At 39.6% G+C, this 13672-nt stretch overlaps 1 protein-coding gene across 5 annotated transcripts in view; it reads left to right on the plus strand.

Annotated features, from left to right (window-relative positions):
• The window catches only part of LOC147871589 (dynactin subunit 1-like), a 235193-nt gene that overhangs the window by 110533 nt on the left and 110988 nt on the right, over positions 1–13672 (plus strand). The window contains exon 2 of one of the 5 annotated variants that reach the window (XM_087360512.1): positions 9623–9712. The exons of the other annotated variants lie outside the window; for them this stretch is intronic. The gene's annotated coding sequence lies outside the window, so the exon portion shown is untranslated. The remainder of the gene's footprint in view (positions 1–9622; positions 9713–13672) is intronic. 5 annotated transcript variants of the gene reach the window in all.

A 13672-nucleotide genomic window follows, 5' to 3' on the forward strand; every position in this document is an offset into this window, starting at 1 on the left:
GAAGTTTAATGACTCTATTTAACAATATATGTTATACGGCGTCGTATGGAGGGATGGTAAGTTGGTAAATGAATAAGTGTGTGAAAAGAAGCGGACATGACCTGTATGAAGGTCCTGTCCCAGCATTTACGTGGAGGTACTTGCGGAAATCGCAACGATAGATCGACAATTGAACCTGCAGCTCGCAGACGACTAACAATTTGAATATTTCTTAATGTACAGAAGTCCAAGTATTTTAGTGCTTATAGGATTTGAGACTCTCGCGGCGAGTACAATCAGCCGCGTTAGCTGGTTACCGTAGTAAACCGACTTACGAGGATCCAGTCACATCAGAACCCTGAAGAATGGGACAGAATTTGTTCCCGAAACGTCGGTGTACTACGGTGATCTTATTCACTGTCCAGTACTACAGACTAGCTTTATCCAGTGGATATCCTATCTTTTTGATCTTCAGTCGGAGACGGGATCATTGTATGGTACACTTAAGCGTTACAAACAAACAAACACGTTCTCCATTCATGTTTACATCTGTTCATATCGTAACACAATATTCCACTGTCAACTACAGATTCGGTGAATTGTGTCCTGTTCGATAACTCTCACGATTTTCAATTCGTGAATTGTACACATCAGCGTTTCGTTTACTCTGTTTCTACAGTTGTAAAAATTTATTGTGTTATTCTGTGTTACGACATTGTGTAGTAGTCTTGTGGTTACCAACATGTTAGAGGAATTTATGATTTCCATTTCATAATAAAAGAAGATTTGGTAACCATCCTCAAGCCCATACTGTGTCATTAATACATCAGCCTTCAACCCAAATTTTTAAGTTCGCGGGATAGAAAGAGGTAAACAATGCCTTTCCTGTATTGAGGGTAATAGCCGACATTTGTAAACGTCAAGATAACACCCGAAAATATCTTATTCTGACTTCTTACAATTTATAATCCCAATTACTTCAGAAAGCGCATCCATTATTGCAGGCAGCAGATTTGTCTACACAATCCTTAGTTACACCTGTATAGTGGGAAAATATTTTAATTTGTCTAAATGTTAGGAATTCTTAAATCTTCTTTACGACTAAACTGGCTCTGCTTCTACGAAGGTAACAGAATGCAAAACAAGCAAAGTAAAGTTTACAGACCTCTGTTATTGATTCAACACGGTTCGGGAGACGAGCGTGAAGTAACACATACCATGAATCTTATTACATATATACAGTATGTACCACGAACAGTCCAGCTAAATATCTTTGAATTCTTAACGATTCTGTAACAATAATAAATTCTTTGCATTGCTTTAATTTGAGAGTTACTCATTGTTTGACTGCTATTTAATATAAACAAAGTTTCAACATTTTTCTTTACTCCTGTTTCTAAGTTAGTGGTTTTTCATTATATTTACAGGTATGTTTTAACTGTTATTTTTTAAATTAGTAACATCTGCTAAATTAACGGTGCAGTGATGAGCATACAGATCGTGTTATATCATAACAGGTGTTACTAATTCAAAACATAGTATAATGATAAAGTGGTAATAAATCACCTAAAGACGGAAGTAGTCAATTCTCGAAAAAATATTTGACTTAATTACAATGTAATGGATTTAATGTTCACACGAACCAGTAAAGAAATCATTGTAAAATAATTACCTGAGGCATTTTTGGAACCTAGACCCTACATAGATACCATTTTATGAGCAAAAAACCTTTACTTCATAGACTATTACTTTAATTAATAATCTCATTTCATAATCTTGTCCATTGTAAGGCTTGTGTAATTAAAAATCTCATATAATCACAGGTTAATAGCAATTTAAACTCGTCCTGTAGTAATATGAAGACTGATCTTTCTGTATGAAACACAGATAAAGATCCTTATGAAAATATGTTTACTCTTAATTCCATCTTAAAACACTTTTGAAACGTGTGAATAGGCATTACTTTGTATAAATTTGTACATTAATTATGTTATAGTATTTACCCGCTTCAATATTTGTAATAAAACGCTTCTTGGGTATTTTCTATACATTATTCGTATATAAAGTGAATAGATATGTTAAGATAAATCTTTGTGGAATGTAAACATATTCGAGTCTCAGTAGATTCCATTGTAAACACGCGTTTCTTTATGTCATTTATGCCTTGCATGTATCCCTGTACGTTAAACTGGTATATGTAACATTGATGTGTCTGTCAGTTGTATGCAAACTTCGTCGCACTTAATCGGGCAGTGGTAAAGTGAAGGCCACTTGGGAACGTGTTAAAGAGTATTTTCTTGCAAAGAGCACTGTAAAAATTCGAAATCATCTGGAACTTCTTACCCCTGACACACAGATAAACTTTCTGTTCTCTTATTGCAGTTATGACTCGGACAGGCGTAAGTTTCTGTATATCAAAATTGTATCATAAGACATCATGCTATTGGATACTGGGAACGACCCGTTCTTCAATTGCCTGAGCACATCATGCTACTAAAGAATGTAAATATTAACCAGGTAGCGAATGGTTGGCTTCTTACAAATAAGATGCCGATGGATGCGCGGACATAGATCACTGACGAATACACCGACGAAAAATAAACTAGCTAATTTTCCCCTAGTGTCCAACCCGAAGGAAGTACCAAGTCTGGAACAACGTACTCCATTTTTTGAGTTTACATACTTTCAAAATGCTTTTTCCGCGTTCTTGGAATTTATGCAGACACAAGTGTCTTTTTTATTAAAAGAAAAATGAGCTACAGATATCAGGCTGAGTCAGAGATATTTTGTTAAGCATTTATCTTATGAACAATGTAACAAACACGAGTTATAGATCTTTTAATGACGCCTGTTTCATGTACCACTGGGCCGTTTTTGTGCAATGAGTCCTTTAAAAGAATGCATAAGGCTTTATTTACGCTTCATATAAGATAAAATACAGATTATCATAGATGGATAACACCAAAATTTATTTGTCCCAATAACATAAGCTTTTAGAGACCAACCACCCATACACAATGTAAAACTTTGAATATTTGCTGTAATCGAACATTGATTAGTGGACTTGTATAATTTTCCAATTCCGTGTTATTTTGTTCCCTTATTTGCACTGCAGTTGGTTATTGCTTATTATGGGCAGGTTTGATTCAGTCCACACCCTCACATCCAGTTTGTTACAGATTGTCCCTGCACTTAAAACATTGTGCGCAATTATCGTCTCCTCAAAATACCATGCCTTACAGAAAGAGGAACGGCAAAGAAGCGCGAATGAGAACTGTATTTGAGTAACTTTACGTCAAATCGCTCGTATTTTGTTTCCCGCCTCGTCATGTCCACCCGGATCTTGTTCATGGACCAGGATGAGGCTCGCAGATCTGTTTCGTCTTCTACTCGTATGATTCACTACCGCCACACCCTCTGTCGGCGACCTTCAGAACCTCTCCCATATCGCTGACAGTCGGTCCGCCAGCGGGCATATCGCGGCAGCTTCTTCTCGCTTTCTGTGACAGGCGTAACACGGTGAGCCCCACAATTCAGCATCGTTCATAGTCCAGAATATAAAATGAGGCTATTTTATTTCTCGCCAAGCCAGGTCTTTGAGCTGTTGGACACATTCGTTACAACCTCAAGCATCTGTTGTCATTTCGATGTCTAGCAATTATATTTTCTTCGTGGAAAAACCTGCCCTGTTATTTACACTTCAATTCATCTTAGCAGAATATCTAATACTTGGATTTATTTGCAGTGTCATATGGAATATTTCCGCTAAAATGTGTAGGTATTTTTGTTACCATTTCGACTTACCACATTTCTACATGTAATTTACACTCAGGCCTTGATGATTTATTAATTATTATTGTTCTTATTTAAATTGAAGATTACTTGAAAAACTGTGCGAATAAAACATTCAGATCCAAACGAAACGGGTTTGTATATTTTGTGTCTTGTTCAGCACTGTAAATATATTAGTGTTATAAGAAAGCTATAGGACATCACTTATTCGTGGTGTGTTCACTCATGCAAACAGCTATTACTCATGACCATACAAAACAAACCGATCTAATAACTACAAGTAGCAGAACCTTCTTTAAAAAGCGTTAACCTCTCCACTAGTCGGGAAATTTCCAGCGTCAATATAACGGAAGAATCATTACGATGTTCAAACGAACAAGCTTCTGGACATATCCTAGCCCAGTTTAATCTAATCCACACCCTGACACCCTGTTTCATACAAATTTATTTTAATAGTATACTTCTTTCTCTACTTGTGTCTCCCTTCGAGTTTTTCAGTTATCATCTCCCCCATGCGTGCTACATACACGATTTACGTCGTCCTCGATGGTTTGATCACCTAGTAATATTTGGTGTTATCACAGAATTCCGATAGTCCACATACGACATTTCATCAGATATTTTTCTGTCGAAGTTAACTTCTTACGTATATAAAATTACTGGGGATTATCAGAGTGGATTTCGACGACACCGATCAACCACTGATCAGATATTCTGCATTTGTCACATACTGAAACAAAAATTTGAATACAAAGGGACAGTGCATCGGCTGTTATTTTTGCTTCATAAAAGCACAGATTCAGTTAAGAGATAATTTTCTGGCTATACAATTTCCTCACTGAATCTGGTATACCCAGGAGCTAAGCGATCAAGTTAACCGTGCTTGCACATTTAGAAAAGAAAATGAAAATGTATTCTGTCTTTCGTGGTTCGATGGTACTCCATATATTGGAACAAAACAGATCCGATCAGACAAACTACATCGTTAACCAGCGGGTTGTAGCTTACGCTCGCGGTGAGCGTTTTTCTAAATTAGTACTTAAAAAACATTTTTATTGATAAGTCTAACAAAACAGCACATAAAAATACCATGAATTATGTTTTTGTAATTAAATAATGTGATTGGATTTTATACAGTGCAAATAGTAATATAAAAAAATAGATCACCAACCAACTAACCAGCCAACACGTGTTTATTATATATAGATCTATAGTTAATCGTGGAATATTAAATTAGTATGAATCTGGACTTCTAATTTTCCGATAATATCAATCGTTGTTCTGCCACCATATCAACTGATCTCTCGCTGTGACTAATTTAACCACATGTTGATGCTTGCATGTCCTTGAGCAGTAACGGAATAAAATAATTCCCGCGAAGTGAAATCCCGACTAACTGGGAGATTCATAACAGGATACGAAACTAAATCCTTCCGAGAACTGGACCAAGAATTACCGACCCTTACATATTAGCCGATTAGATCACACTCGCTGGAGTTAACCAAATTGCTAACGAGCTGTTCGTTCAGACCGTCTGTTTGTTTCTTTGTATTTTGACGGAACACGCAGTGTGGGTCCACGAATATATATATAATGTTAAAAATCTGTACTTCTCCCCCAATATTGTCAGGGTGCTTAAGTCGAGAAGAATGAGATGGGCGGGGCATGGAGGAGTGCACCGGGTATTGGTTGGAAAGCCTGGGGGAAAGAGACCGCTGGGAAGACCTAGACGTAGATGGGAGGATAATGTCAGGCGGGATCTATGGGAGATAGGAGTTGAAGGAGACTGGATTTTGTTGGCCCAGAACAGGGTCCGGTGGAGGGCTTTGGTTGATTCGGTGATGAACCTTTGGGTTCGGTAAGCCATCTGGTTGGTTGGGTCCACTATTTGGGAAGCCTGAGGAAAAGAGACATCTGGGGAGACCTAGACGTAGATGGGAGGATGTCAGGCGGGATCTATGGGAGATAGGAGTCGAAGGAGACTGGATTTTGTTGGCCCAGGACAGGGTCCGGTGGAGGGCTTTGGTTGATTCGGTGATGAACCTTTGGGTTCGGTAAGCCATCTGGTTGGTTGGGTCCACTATTTGGGAAGCCTGAGGGGAAGAGACATCTGGGGAGACCTAGACGTAGATGGGAGGATGTCAGGCGGGATCTATGGGAGATAGGAGTCGAAGGAGACTGGATTTTGTTGGCCCAGGACAGGGTCCGGTGGAGGGCTTTGGTTGATTCGGTGATGAACCTTCTGGTTCGGTAAGCCATCTGGTTGGTTGGGTCCACTATTTGGGAAGCCTGAGGGGAAGAGACCACTGGGGAGACCTAGACGTAGATGGGAGGATGTCAGGCGGGATCTATGGGAGATAGGAGTCGAAGGAGACTGGATTTTGTTGGCCCAGGACAGGGTCCGGTGGAGGGCTTTGGTTGATTCGGTGATGAACCTTCTGGTTCGGTAAGCCATCTGGTTGGTTGGGTCCACTATTTGGGAAGCCTGAGGGGAAGAGACCACTGGGGAGACCTAGACGTAGATGGGAGGATGTCAGGCGGGATCTATGGGAGATAGGAGTCGAAGGAGACTGGATTTTGTTGGCCCAGGACAGGGTCCGGTGGAGGGCTTTGGTTGATTCGGTGATGAACCTTCTGGTTCGGTAAGCCATCTGGTTGGTTGGGTCCACTATTTGGGAAGCCTGAGGGGAAGAGACCTCTGGGGAGACCTAGACGTAGATGGGAGGATAATCTCAGGCGGGATCTATGGGAGATAGGAGTTGAAGGAGACTGGATTTTGTTGGCCCAGGACAGGGTCCGGTGGAGGGCTTTGGTTGATTCGGTGATGAACCTTCTAGTTCGGTAAGCCATCTGGTTGGTTGGGTCCACTATTTGGGAAGCCTGAGGGGAAGAGACATCTGGGGAGACCTAGACGTAGATGGGAGGATGTCAGGCGGGATCTATGGGAGATAGGAGTTGAAGGAGACTGGATTTTGTTGGCCCAGGACAGGGTCCGGTGGAGGGCTTTGGTTGATTCGGTGATGAACCTTCTGGTTCGGTAAGCCATCTGGTTGGTTGGGTCCACTATTTGGGAAGCCTGAGGGGAAGAGACCACTGGGGAGACCTAGACGTAGATGGGAGGATAATCTCAGGCGGGATCTATGGGAGATAGGAGTTGAAGGAGACTGGATTTTGTTGGCCCAGGACAGGGTCCGGTGGAGGGCTTTGGTTGATTCGGTGATGAACCTTCTAGTTCGGTAAGCCATCTGGTTGGTTGGGTCCACTATTTGGGAAGCCTGAGGGGAAGAGACATCTGGGGAGACCTAGACGTAGATGGGAGGATGTCAGGCGGGATCTATGGGAGATAGGAGTCGAAGGAGACTGGATTTTGTTGGCCCAGGACAGGGTCCGGTGGAGGGCTTTGGTTGATTCGGTGATGAACCTTCTAGTTCGGTAAGCCATCTGGTTGGTTGGGTCCACTATTTGGGAAGCCTGAGGGGAAGAGACATCTGGGGAGACCTAGACGTAGATGGGAGGATGTCAGGCGGGATCTATGGGAGATAGGAGTTGAAGGAGACTGGATTTTGTTGGCCCAGGACAGGGTCCGGTGGAGGGCTTTGGTTGATTCGGTGATGAACCTTCTGGTTCGGTAAGCCATCTGGTTGGTTGGGTCCACTATTTGGGAAGCCTGAGGGGAAGAGACCACTGGGGAGACCTAGACGTAGATGGGAGGATAATCTCAGGCGGGATCTATGGGAGATAGGAGTTGAAGGAGACTGGATTTTGTTGGCCCAGGACAGGGTCCGGTGGAGGGCTTTGGTTGATTCGGTGATGAACCTTCGGTTTCGGTAAGCCATCTAATTAGTTAGTTATAAATATAATGTTTTATTTTTTGCCTGAAGAACTGAAATTTGATATCAGAACCCGCCTCAAATTCTTTTCCTATTGTCTGTCTTCTTGATTTATCTCCTGCTCTTTAAACTGTAGGCTCATAATTGAATGCTGTTTTGGTAATTTCCATCTGTATGGCCTTAGCAATTTGTCGTAATCTTCAATAACTGAATACATGTTACATTGATGGTTTCGTAAAGACGACAATCGTGGCTACAATGAGCAGTCTCGTATCACCGCCGATGTAGTTCGTGAACAGCACTGGAAAAAATTATTCCGGAAGATGAATGGGTGACGTCATTGTTTCCTCTTACACCCTGCGGTTTTCTGTGACGTACGGACAAAGTGAGAGAGCGAACAGTAAGCTATTTATAGATCGCAGACATATACATATAAGGAATGTTGGGCACTTCCGAGAACGGAAGTTCTGATAAATTGCTGGGGTTTTCTGTAAAGTTTATTTGGATAATTCTTCAAGTGATAAGGATAACATAAGTAAAAATATTTATACTGTACGATAAGGATTACAAGCGGAGGTTCTGCTGCTGGTCTTCACGTAAAGAAATGGAATCCAAATGTTGGGCACGGCTGAAGTCAGTTTTAATTTCTGCGCAAGCTGCAAACAGAATTCACTCAAATGGTGAATTTTTATTTAAATTTACACATCATTCCAGAAGTCACACATCTGTATTTACTAACAATTTCTTCCGTCTTTCTTTTCTTGCCAATTTTCTTTCTGGGAGTATTACTAGAATTGACAACACATTAAACTTTTTAATCAGACGACAACTACGGAGTCCTTTTCGAAGACCTGCATACTTTCTGCATATATCAATTACTGGGTGGGGAATCCTCCAGCGTGTAATCCCCAGTCAACCGCGCAACCGCGCAGGAAATCCTCAGTGAAACCGCTATCACCCATTCACACATGGCGCAGGTAACCACTTTGTGCTTTCTTGTTACGATCAGATTTCAAATTCTGACGAACGCGCCAGAATCTTTACACTCTGCATACATTTCTTAACTTATTCTCTTTTTTCTCCGTCTTGCTATTCCTGAGGCCGCTTTTTTTGTCTATTTAGCCAAGTAGATTCTTGACATGCCATAGATTGTAATCGAATACTTAAGTACTAAACAAAAAACATATTAATGCGTATGACGTGTTTACAAAATACAACCTTCTAATTATTCCACTGTCTATTGACACAGCAGTTGCATTCTCTTAAAGCCGAAGTATTGTTTAAGATTTGGTGGGGGGAGTCAGGGGAAGGCGGGCGCTGTTAGCACTAATCAAAACCTAAGATGCTTGTCCTTCACTAAATATAAAAAATACATAACAACACATTCTGCTAAATTTGCCAATTTCCGTCGAGCTTTGTGTTTGCGTTTGGCGGGAGTCTGGAGTAAAACAATTGCTTGTGTGTTGGTATGTTTGGCAGAAATCTGGCTTTAGTCGCCGTGAAGATATTATTACTCTTCATTTGTTTTATAAATAAGTATTCTAAATGTTATACGTTCTGTGCAATTTGCAAATATAATGGTGCAATAAATTGTGTTAGCTTTCGAGAGAGAAGGGTTTATTTATTTTAACGTTTAAGAGTGCTGCGTTATTGTTTAAATTATTACATAAAATAACATCAAAGTAGTCAAACAAATGCAATCCGCAGTGTTGATCTGTAAGCTAATAAGTAGCTCTTTTATATTATTACTGCTCTATTTCCAGAGCATTTCCAACTCTTAAAGCCTTTTCTTTCTCCGTGTGTGGACCCACACAAAATCAAATACTTAGGCTGGCAAAAGTAGATAGAAATGTAAATCTACGAGTACCTTAAATTCGAGGTTGTAAAAGTTCATCATGCTTTAGTTACATCAACCACAGATGTTTTAAAAATTCCAAATAGCAGTAGCACAGAAGCATCTTCTCATTCTGATGTTAACTTAATGAATACGTGGCTTCAGGGCATATGGTGGTTTGTTTTAGGCTGCCTTCCTTTCGGCTATGGATAATGCAGGTACCTAGGTGGAAATGAAGGCCTTTCAACACTGAAGATTTGGATCTCCACTGCATTAGGTGAGTGTCGTGCTTGCTTTATCTGCATATTTCATGCAACTTAATGTGACTAGTAGCATTACTACCGAATCATAAATCGTGCCGTGTTTAAATAAAGACAATGTAGTTAAATCCTATAATATTTTAAATAAAGTCTCAAAGTTCAGCTAATTTTGTTTTCTGTAATACAGAATCGATATTAATTTTCGGCAAACTGATGTTAATTTACACAGATTTTGAGTTTGTCGTTCACCGTTATATCATACTTAGTTAACAAATTGACTTCTGGTGTCCATATTTTAAATCACAAGTTCAATTAAATTTAATAATCATTATGTTGTTTAAAAAAATAATTTTCCACATGAGTCACTGCATTACAAATGAAAATAGTATTAACTCTGTTTTCATATCTATAAATTAGTAGAACAGTAAATGAAATCGTTATCATCGCATGTGTGTGTCTTTTGTTGATGTCTGTGTATTATCTTGTTTACTTGTGGTTAAGGTGTGTTGGTAGACCGGTGCCTTTGTATGAAGTTTGGGAGTTCGGGTAGTTCAGTCATTAAAGTGAATGTTTATTGTCTGATCGAACAGATTTCGACTGCTGACTGAGCAAGGTTTTTTACTATGTAAGATTTGAGGTCCTCACGATGGTGAAGATTTCGATGTTCCCCTGGATTCATTGCCGTGTAGATCTTTACATAGACACCAACGTTTAGGAGAAACTTGCCGTCTCCATCTTCAACTCTGAAGATGTCCACACTGCGTTAAAACCCAAAAGAAAAACATTGGCAAGGAATCCCCCCCATCGCCATCAAATGCATTTTGAAATCGAAAGGCTCTTTCTCCGGGTAAGAGCGGCCGGAGCGTAAATCATACCTCAATTAATTTCCAAGGTGCAGAATGAGTGGAATTCCAGTTAATTCCTCCTTTGCACATTAATAATATTAAGCTTCATCAAAGCGGAAAATGTACCTTTATTTTATCTTATCTTAACCTATATTTAGGCAAGAATCATAAGATCAGCAGTGGTTTTCTGGGTCTCGACGCCGTGTAAACTTGTAAGTGGGCATCACTGTTTCGGAAGAATTTACTTTCTTCGTTTTCAGGACCTACAATTTCACGTAGCGTCACAGCACAAAACAATCATCAATGTCTTTACCACCGTGACATCCTCAAATCTCGAGAATACTTATATGGACAAAACAGAGGACACATTTGTCGTGGGTCTTAGTGATAAAAGGGGAAGGTTACCGTATATGGCAAAAGCTTGTTCTCAATTTTTATCTTCTATCCGAAACTCAGTGATAAAAGTGTTACGTCATGATTGCATGTCCGATGCGACACTGATGAACTGTCGGTTTATGTAAAAGCTGGAGAATTTCTTTAAAAGGTAGCCGACTGTCAGTTTCTAAATGAGGACACGGCTCCATTGAGTAAGATAAAATCGACCATATCTCTGTTAATTCTTTAGTGTATTTGTCTGATGAAGAAAAGCAGTTAACTTTACTGCCCTTGTAAGGCGGTACACACTCCTGCCACGAGGGGAAAGTCAGAAGAAAGAACTCGCACCTTTATGTAGAAGCTGGTGATTTTTTATCTTCGCTGTGTCACGACGCGGAAGGGACTTCTTCCGATACGGAAGTGGACATAGCATTGTTAGCCACGTGAATGAATATCGTGATAGTGGCTCGCCCCTTTATTTCAATTTATCCCCCTCCCCTTAACGCTCTAGAATTGCAGTCTCCTACGAGTTGACAACTGTTCTTACCAATGAACGTCATGGTTTTTCTCAGTCCCGCCGCGTAAAATTTAGTATATTGCTTGGAACAACGTCACGACGGTCTCTTTCCAAATTATTTTATGCCTGTTAGTTATGTGGATCTTCCTATCATATTAGGCATCGTGTAATTCTAGCAGTTGAAGGAGTTCTTGAATTTTCTTGTTCGTCGCCCTTTTCCACGCTCAGTTCACTGTACATGTACTAGAACAAAGTGTTTCGTCCAATATAACCAATATCAGCTCCAATTTATTGCTTTTACGTATTACACTCCAAGTGTGCTAGATGACTTTAAATGAAATAGGATCTGCGTTAAAATGTTAAAGTTTTAATTTTGGTTTTTATCTGAAACCCCTACTTTACATAAAGTTTAAATCTAATTTTTGGAGGGTTTTATCGAAAAAAAACCCTGAAAACGTAAAACATTAATAATAAATATCTGCAGATTTTACGTTAATTAAAAAAATGGTTGTTAGATGAACTTCTTCATTTCGATTACAGGTAAGAGCAAGTATTTTTCTTTTTTCAGTGTTGTTCAAACCTTTTCTGGAGCCAACTCATCGTCCACCGGGAATTATTTACCATGAAATAAAGCAAAGGGTTCTTGAAGATATAACCACTAGTCCCCATTGAGAGCTGCCGTTAACAATTCATAGAATTTTACATTCACTTCCCACATGTGGTCTCGTGACTTGGTTTCTCGGCGCAGGGAAAACCTTTCTTCTTACTGGTGTAAAAATTCCACCTGTTAGTGAATACTGTCGTTGTTTCTGTCAACGTCATTCTCGCCACTGTCTGAGTCTTACGTTACAAAGTTTCCGTTCTTGTTCCCCCATTTAATCGCTTATTTATACATAATTTTTATTTTCCTTTGTGTTCCGGAACATGATTGTGAAGAAAAAGGCGCCTCCTTGGTGTCAGAATGAATATACATAGTGTTTTTTATTGAGAAATAAGTTTCGTTAATTTCTCTAAACAAATATTTCTTTGTATCGAATCTGGCACCAGCCTCCTCGAATTTCAACATTGTCTGCATTGGTATCTGTCAAATTACATCGAAATAGAAATGATACGTCGATCTACGCACATTTTGCGAGTAGTTAGTATGCCGTAACTAAAGGTAAAGGATCAGAGAATGAGAGACACACAAAGAAACTTGAGGAAAATGCTGTAAAGAAGCGGAGAAACAAAGAAAGAAAAATGAGCGTAAAGAAATGAAAGGAGGGACAGACGATAAAAATTAAATTGAAGAATATAAGAGGAGAAGGAGTACAAAATTTATAAAAAAAAAGACGTGAGAAGAACAATGCTCCAGGCGAAATTCAAGCGTGTATTTCCGTGAAAAAGAACGCCAAGTCTTCGGTGTACTAACGACTTCTGGTTCAACAGGATTAGTTGATAAACTATCCGCTTGCCTCACCGCGCCAGCTTTCTCCTCAAGAAAATTAATGATTCTCCAACAAGTACAGCGCTGGATTGCAGAATTCTGTATTTGCGATGTCTCGTTTTCGAACAAGTTGTAGGAATATTTCCAGACGTCTACTTGCATTCAAATACTTATACCCACATACTTAATCCAAACGATAAAGATCCAAGAACCGCAATTCAGTAATAATACAAATTTGTGATATTTTTCTGTGTATAATTTTAACTAGCATAAAATGCGATACCTGTATTATGTTTGTCAGTTATGACAGAAAAAGCTATGTACCTTTGCCGGTTTACTTTATGCCCATACAAAATGTCATACGTCTATCTGCAGTGGTTCGTTAGTAACTGCTAAATATCTCGTTACATTATACTTTAATTTGTTATCCCTGGATTGAGGCTCTTATTGCTGTGAAGATGTCGATTATGGATGTTTGGGTTTTCTCACCGAGTGTTCTTGTAGGTTTATATCGTTTCGGGGGAACATATCGGCTCTATCATCAGGGTGACTTAATTTAATATGACTCATACTTCCTGACAAGAATTCTTGCCTCAAAGAAATTAAGAATCTTTAAATAAAGTTGTACTGGAAGTTCGCACGGGAGCCATGTTCGTAATTACTTACGTTAGGAAGTTCAAGTGAAGAAAGGTGGAACTTCTTCTAGTGGCGTGATGTTCATCTCAACTTTCGTCAATGTAAACAGAGTTTTAGAGGACAGATATAATGTCAATTTCTCATCTGTGTTGAAGTTATTCGGATTTACAGACCAAGA

Source organism: Zootermopsis nevadensis, unplaced genomic scaffold, assembly GCF_977971745.1.
Source record: "Zootermopsis nevadensis isolate Lab colony 2312 unplaced genomic scaffold, Znev_1.0 Znev_ptg000045l, whole genome shotgun sequence".
NCBI classification, from domain to species: Eukaryota; Metazoa; Arthropoda; class Insecta; order Blattodea; family Termopsidae; genus Zootermopsis; species Zootermopsis nevadensis.